General features: G+C 34.9%; 1 non-coding gene across 1 annotated transcript; it reads left to right on the top strand.

The window, feature by feature from the left end:
* Nucleotides 1-3,069: 3,069 nt before the first annotated feature.
* On the top strand, nt 3,070-3,176 carry LOC140447082 (U6 spliceosomal RNA). Its single transcript, XR_011951580.1, has one exon. It is a non-coding gene; the product is annotated as a U6 spliceosomal RNA (small nuclear RNA).
* The last annotated feature ends 5,320 nt before the right edge of the window (nt 3,177-8,496 follow it).

Genomic DNA, 8,496 nt, shown 5'->3' on the forward strand with positions numbered 1-8,496 from the left:
AAGACGTAATATATATATATATATAGATACGTCTAAAAAAATTTAAAAAAAATTTTGGAGAGTGGAAGTGAAGTTTTGTTCAAAATATTTGTTCCCTTGGGAAAATATTAACATGATCTCAATGATAGGCTAAAACCAATAAAATTCTAAGAGAAATTATGTAAAATAGCTCTCAACTGGACTAAATTAAGTGAGAACATTGCAGATGTGTATGGGAATTTTAATATAACCCCAAACATAATTTATTACGAAAAGAGAACTTTTAAAGACACACACTTGATGGATTTGAAGAGATAAAAATAATATTCTTTAGGCAGAATTAACTGAAAATACTCGTTAAAAGTTTTAAATTTAAGAGAAATTAACATTTTTTGTGGCATCCTAATATAATTTACCATTTTTATTGGGAACAAGTCACAATTTCAATTTAAAATAAGTTTGTTGTAAAGTTTCGTTGCATCAACTGTCAATGGTAGGTTCTACGCCTACCGTGGTTGTAACGTGTAACCGGGACTTATCATTCGATTCCGGAGAGAGAGCCTGAGAAACGTCTAACGCACCAAGGAAGACAGCAGGGGCTCAAATTATCCAGCCCCAGCACAGGAGGTAGTGACGAAAAAAAAAAAAAACAAAACAGTACTCACCTGAGGCTCCGTAACTGGAATAAGTACGTTACAAACCCTTTAACGAGGATCAATTAAAGGGCAAGTCTGGTGTCAGCAGCAGTGGTAGTTGCAGCTCCAATAGCATATATTCGTGTATTAAAGTTGTAGCGGTTAAAAAGCTCGTAGTTAAATCTGTATCCCACGCTGACGGTTTATCGTACCTGGTGTCAACTGGCGTGTCATGGGACATCCTGCCGGTAATCTCTACGTGGAAATATAAACTTATTTTAAAGTACAATTGTGGCTTATTCTCAATAATAATACCAAATTGTTTTATGAATTTAAAATAAAACTAAACCTAAAAAATTTACAAATAATATTGATTTACTTTACATGTAAGAATTAGGATTTTAAAAAAGTTTGATGTAAAAATTTTAGGAGGGAAGAAGTCTGGCGCATTTGTTTAGAGTTTAGGATCGCGCCTTTTTTAATAGTTTAGGTTGAGGCCTTTGAATGAGCCAGTCCGGCCCTGTATCCAACTAGTATAAACTGTTGCTTTCGTCTGCGACTCGCACTACAAACTGTCATACTCCTGGGAACTTTAACGAAATTTACACACTCCTGTATAAATAGAGGATGCACAGTAGTGTATGTATCTGTACTCTTTATTTGAGCTTGGCTTTTCACATTAAACTGTTCAAACGTGTTCCTAAAATATCGATTTTGCACTAATCAACAGCAGAGTCACGGACTAAATAAAAATTGTGCAGAGGGCTATTCAAAAGCTGTCATTCATTTTGAACCGTAAATCAACTTTGCCCTCAATATTTCACGCAAATAGTAACAACCACATGTGTAAAACTACATTCCCGATTCTAAGCTTTGGGACTATTGAAAGTTGAGTTCTATTTGAAATTTTCATTGTTATTTTATGTGTTTGACGGTTTGGTACGTTTTGTTTTAGGTATAGTTATGTAATTGGATTTGATCAGTTTGTTTTAGGAATTATCAGTGGTGTTGAAAAACGCTTTTTAGAATCATTTTTATGTCAACAGCTTTTGAAAATTTAAATACATTTGTGTTTGATGAAAATTGGTTTTCGTTACTAGGCTTTCGCAAACTTCCCAATAAAAAAGTGTCACGTGAGAAGTGACATGCATATACAGTGTGTCAGTAAAGTATGGAATAAATTCGATATTTCCTAAATGAAAAGCCTTTTTTTAAAATCTAAAACACGTCGATTTTTAAATTTAATGCTCTACATTTTACACCCTATATTTTAGGACATTTTTAGATCGATAAAAATGAGCTGATTTTAAAAAAGTATAATACTCGGGTCTAATGAATATACTTTGAAAGATAGGCGCTTAGAAAATAAATTATTTATTATCAATTGCAAAAAAGTAGCCTACTTCTAGTTTTTGATAAACTGTAATTATTTTTAGTAACGTTCAATAACAATTAAGTAGTACAATAATTGTATTAATTCGTGAATATTCTGTATTATTGCTTAGAATTAATTTTAAGTAGAAATGAATTTGAGTGTAAAGCAAAGAATTGACATATTCGAAATGATGATTGGGTATGGAGACAAATCGCGAACTCAGATGGAAATGTGTAATTTATTTAATGATAAATATCCAGAAATACCCATCACGCAGTCAACAGTAAGTAACATTAAAAAGAAGTTTCTAGAAACTGGTACGGTTGAAAATGCACGCAAATCAGGTCGTCCCTCTGTAAATTATATTACAACATTAGATGTTCTACTTGCTTTTGAAGAAGATGCGCACACTTCTGTTCGTAAGGTAAGTAGTGATCTCGATGTTTGCAAAACAACGGTACACAAAGTACGCAAAAGTAAGTAAAATGCACAGTTGTACAGGAATTAAACAAGGATGATTCAGATAACAGAATAGAATTTTGCGAAATAATGATAAAAAACAGCCACCGAAACCCTCTCTTGGTTCAAAATATTATTTTTTCTGATGAGGCTACATTCAACTTAAATGGCGAGGTCAACCGTCAGAATTGTAGATATTGAAAAGTAGTATAGAAAATTCCAACTGGATGCGGGAACATCATACACAACCCAAAAGGTAAACGTATGGGATGGCATTGTAAGAAATAAAATCATTGGGCCCTACTATTTCGAGGTAATTTAAATGGGCCAGCATACCTTCAGTTTTTAAGTGGGTATCTCGTACCTACTTTAGTTAATTTATTCCCCAGTACAATTAATTTTGCAGGTTTTGATAAAAGTTTATGGTTTCAACAGGATGGTGCGCCTCCGCATTATGCTTTAGATGTTAGAAGGTACGAAAGGTGGATTGGAGAGGTCGCCAGACCGCAATCCTTTGGATTATTTTATGTGGGGTCATTTATAGAATGTTGTTTATAAAACGAAACCTACAAATATTGGAGACTTAAAAACAAGAATTTGTAAAGAATAAACAATATTTCTGTACTCGCTTCGACGGAACATATACTAAAATTGGAACAATACAAAGAAGATTAGCATGGCCACTGCGCAAAGATGACACGTAAAATCGTGAAGCGTTCCACATTTTTTTAAACCTCCAAAAATAGACACGTCTCTAAAAGAACTCCCAAAACATTCCGCACATCCTTTCCTTATACAGCAAGCTTATAAAAATGTAATATCCAAATATCCAACAACCCATCAAATCTTCACTGATGCTTCCAAATGTCATGAAGGACATGCTGCAGCCTACATCTACGAAAACATCAAGTCTACCATACGAATCCCAACAAATTGTTGTATATATACCGGAGAACTTACGGCAATTCACCAGGCCATGAAAAAATGTTGTTCTATCAATGAAAGCAAATTTGTTATCATCACCGATTCAATGAGCGCATTACTTGGAATAAAACAGCTATATACAACTCACGCCATACTTTTCAAGATCAAAGAAGAGTTATCTTATCTACAGACTCAATAAAAAGATATTTCCTTTATCTGGGTACCTTCCCATATGGGAATAAGTGGTAATGAGGAAGTGGACTCTCTGGCAAGCAATGCAACCACCGACCAAAGTATTGCTATCATAAATCAAATGCCTTGGACTGATCACAAAGTAAATATCAAAGCCCACGTGAACAGAGCGTGACAAACTACTTGGGATCACACTGCTAACAAACTCAAAGAATGTCTAAGTCAAGTAGGAACCAAACTCATTTTACCAAATAATAGAAAAGACCAAGACATCATCAACCGACTCCGAATAGGATATACTTTCCTTACACACAAGCATATCTTCAACCAGGAGGCTGCTCCGATGTGTATAAAGTGCAACACTCAGTTGTCAGTGAAACATATAATTGTTGAGTGTCCAGTGTACCAGAACGAAAGAATCGCGTGTGCCCTTAGTGATAATTTAAAAAGTATACTAACGTCAAATTTACAGTCTTTATTAAGTTATCTTAAAATGACTAAAATATATACCAGATTGTAAAAAATATTTTTTTATGTAACAGTATGTATCTTACTGTTTGTGTATGTCCCCCCGCTAATAACCCTTAGTGGTTGATGCGGGTATATTTGTTTAAATAAAAAAAAACAATATTTCTCAAGAAAGCATAAACAAGGTTCAGAATGTATTCATTACTGGATTATTTTCAAGTTATTTATTATAATTTATTTATAATTTATTAATATTATAAATCAATAAAAATTAATTTTCTAAGCGCATATCTTTCAAATTATATCCGTTAGACCCCCAGTATTATACTTTTTTGAAATCAGCTCATTTTTATGGATCTAAAAATATCCTAAAATATAGGGTGTTATATTTAAAAAAGAGCCGATGACGTCATTACTGTAATGTGTATCACCTTGTATAATGAAATTTTATTGCAAAATTTAGATCATTAAATTTAAAAATCGACGTGTTTTATATTTTTTTAAAAAGGCTTTTCATTTAGGAAATATCGAATGTATTCCATACTATACGGACACACTGTATAAAGTTCTGGATCTAATTATCGTAACAAGTGATAAAAGTCGCCAATAAGTGCATGTTAGTAAACTTACAATACATAATTTCTAACAAAACATAATTTTTTTAACTTTAAAGTTTTTAACTAGTAGTCTAGAGCTGTAAAGATTTTCCCAAGACAGTCTTCGATGCAGGTACCTAACAACTGTTTTTAACCTTTTGTCGGGCGCGGTTTTCAAACCAAAAGAAATGGACGTGGTGTATCAAATTGATTACGTGGCTGTTTACGCCTTTTATTGTACATAATAACAACTTATTTTAAGACTATGCATTTAATACATGTTACCCATGTACGTAAGTACACAACTAACCTTTTCTCAATCCTGACGTAGTACTCGTAAAGAATCCTAAATTTTGTTCAATACCCTTTTCTCATTTATGTCATTTTGTGGTATTTCCGTAAATATGTGACTGCAATTATTGCAAAAGCCGTCTATGTGAATCAGACAAAGGGTTTTTTTACATTTTTTGCAGTTATACTTAGTTAAACGTGTTTGTCCAATGCATGTATGACATCTTTTGTATTTTATGACATGTTCATTTTCTGTTTTCTGTTTTCTGTTTTTCTTGTTCCAATGGCACAAATTTTTTTACACTTTGTTGCAAGCCTATATGGATTCCTGATGTTTATAAACTTCGTCAAATCATAGGAGGTAAAACTAATGCATATGACAAATCTTTCAAATTTTTTTCTTCAAATAACATTTTGATCGTTCATCACCATCAACTATTGCCTTCCATGTTTGTCGGTCCTGTGCCAGTAATTCCCATTGTCGCACTCCCATTTTCTCTAGATCTTCTTTGACTGCATCTTTCCACCTTTTTCTAGGCCGCCCTACAGACCTTCTTCCCTCTGGCCTCTCCCAGAACACATTGTTAATAAGGTGATTGTCGTTACTACTTATCACATGCCCTGCCCATCTGAGTCTATTGGCCTTTATATATCTGACTAGATTTTCTTTTCCGAATAGAGACTCTAGCTCGTTATTGTATTTGCCCCTCCATTCGTTTGTCACGCTGACTCTGCAAGGGCCATATATCATTCGAAGAATTTTACGTTCCCACACTAGCAATTTATTTATTTCTCTTTTTGTTAGCGTCCATGTTTCGCTTCCATACGCGACTGCTAGTCGTATTATGGTCTTATATATCCGGATTTTTGTGTCTCGTGAAAGAAGTTTTGACTTTATTAGATGTTGCATTGCAAATAAAGATCTGTTTCCTGCCATTATTCTCGTTTTAACTTCTCGCTCTAATTTGTTGTCATTTGTGATTGTTGCTCCTAGATATTTAAATTCTTTAACCACTTCGAAGTTGTGATCATTTATAGTAATGTTTTGCCTTATTCGCAGTCGTTCTTATTTTGAGACGACCATGTATTTTGTTTTGTCTTCATTTATTTTTAGACCGATGTTTAATACAGCTTCTTCTCGAAAAAATATCCTTAATTTCTAATGTTGATTGTGTTACTGCGTCTACGTCATCGGCAAAGTCGAGTATGATTTTGCTTCCCGAGCAGTTATGTCTGGTTTGATTTTTGGATATATTTTTCGCATGACATATTCTAAGACCAGGTTAAACAGCAATGGGGACAACGGATCTCCCTGTCTCTGTCCAGAATTTACGCAGAAAGCATTTGATATTTTCCCCCCTATTCTAACTTGTGCAAAAGAGTTACTTACACACATTTGTGTTATCGCAGCTAGTTTCTTGGGTACGCCGAGCTCGATCAAAGGGGTTCAAAGAGTAGTGATGCGCATTATAAGATGCTGTTTCCAGTTAGCATCACTAGCCTCTCCTACTCAATTCCTATCCTCACCTCCACGAAGTGTGGTCTTGACCACACGGATGGACCGCGGAAACCAGAGCAACCTTGTTGGAAGGGCCAGGGCGAACGAGGAAGGGAGAACATGGCCCTTCGAAAAGGAGGTTTTGCTATGGACCAGCGACCCATACAAGTAAAAAAATTGCTACGAAACGAATATTATTGCCTCGGAATAGGACAGATTTTGATCGTTGCCAAATTAGCATTCGGACATTAGCATTCATTCCACTAATATTGAGCATAGCAAAAAATACCACCATGGGCATTTGATAAATATTTACAGCTATGTTGTATGATGCACATAATTTAACTGTTATGTCAACTCCGTCTTCGGTGCGACTGTAAAAGGTGATAATCTTTTTATCTCCTGTCACATGATCAATAAAGAAATCTTTATGTAGACTTGAAGCCAAAATTACAAATTTTCCTTTTCTGGAAATGTAAGAAATCAACTTTCACCCATTTTTGAAGACAAACAAGCTACTATTATTAGCTCTTGTCTTATTTGGAAGGAATTTAGATGGAATTTCGAATTTTCTCAACGTGCCAACGTATCTCATGTATCAATGGAATAATGGTGAGCCAGTTATCAGCAGTAACATTTTGTCCTGTCTGACAAATAGGTTGGCAATGTCGCAAAACAACATCCGACAGTGAATTGCTCTATCGAAATGGGCTTTTAGGTTGTAATCCTGCATTTATTTCCAGATTATATAGATAGTAAACCTCGTAACATTGTATCCTAAACTATAGGATTTCTGTGAATTGTTTACTAACATTGTAAAATTGTTACGAATTGCTGCAATTTTGTGGATTTTTTATTGTCTTTCATTTCTGGTGGTGCGATGATGAAATCGCATACAACGCATAATTAACTTAAATCTTTTGATGTTCACGACCAGTCGGAAGTATTCAATACCATCCCCGTCGGAACCTCATAGGTCTTTCACACTCCGTCTGTCACTTTTATGAACACCAGCAATGTATAAGAGACCTATAAATGCTTTCAGTTCAAGAATGCCTATAGTCTTGGCATCTCCATTGCGTTTGAAGAGCGATTTAACACTTTCAATATATTGGTTGGACTGTTGTCCAATTATACGCAGTATTTCGTCATCCATAGTGCAACTCAAGCATTCGTTCTTGCCATTCTTGCCGCACCTATTACAACTTAAGGTACTATAACCTATAACTCCGAAGGTACTTTTTAAAAAGGCCCTTTTAAAGGTACAACTAACAGAGTAACAGCACCTTATTTAATTAAATTACAACTGACCTGTTTGCAATGTGTCGAAACTGAATACCGCTAACAATTGGGGTTAATGTGTCGTAATTTCTCCATCACCTGAGGAAGTTTTGTGGGGGATGAACAAAACTCTGTGTACTGTTTCTGAGGACTCTTGGCTTTGGTCAGGGATGTCTTCTGCTGTGGTTGTATTCTGCTCATCTTTTTCTTTTTTCAGTTTGCGTAGCTTGAGAAAATCAAAAATTAAAAGATTGGAACCTTTCTTCTTCCTGTGGTAACTTGTGAAGTTCATCTAAAGAAATTCTGTCCAATTTTAGGGGTTTGACTATTGGGTGGTTCTTCGGAATAGTGGAGGTCTTGACTTTTGGTAATGTTAGTGGTTCTTCTTTAATTGTTGTTTTGAAATTCATGTTAACTTCATTATTCGTTCGCAGTTCGCAGTTCGACGGTAACTCAATTAGATAGGTCCCTTCGAGTACTTCTATTTCAGTGGTGATGCAATGGGTAGATACTCTCGTAACCATTAGAAAAACAGCAATGTAGTGTGCATCTGATACTTTTTGGATGATCGTTGTAGTTAAAGTGACAGGAACATTTTGGCATTAGGCAGCATCATTGATTAACTGGAGTATTTGGATAATGCAGTCATTAGTCTGGTCATTCTCTTGTGGAAATTTCTCAGGGCAGTTGAATAATTTAGATCCGCTTCTTTTGCATGGTAAATCCGTATATTGAAAAAGATCTCAGGTGTGGAGTAGGTATGGACCAGGTTAAATGATTATTGTGTGATTATTAATT

This window comes from Diabrotica undecimpunctata, chromosome 7 (assembly GCF_040954645.1).
Source record: "Diabrotica undecimpunctata isolate CICGRU chromosome 7, icDiaUnde3, whole genome shotgun sequence".
In the NCBI taxonomy this organism is placed as follows: domain Eukaryota; kingdom Metazoa; phylum Arthropoda; class Insecta; order Coleoptera; family Chrysomelidae; genus Diabrotica; species Diabrotica undecimpunctata.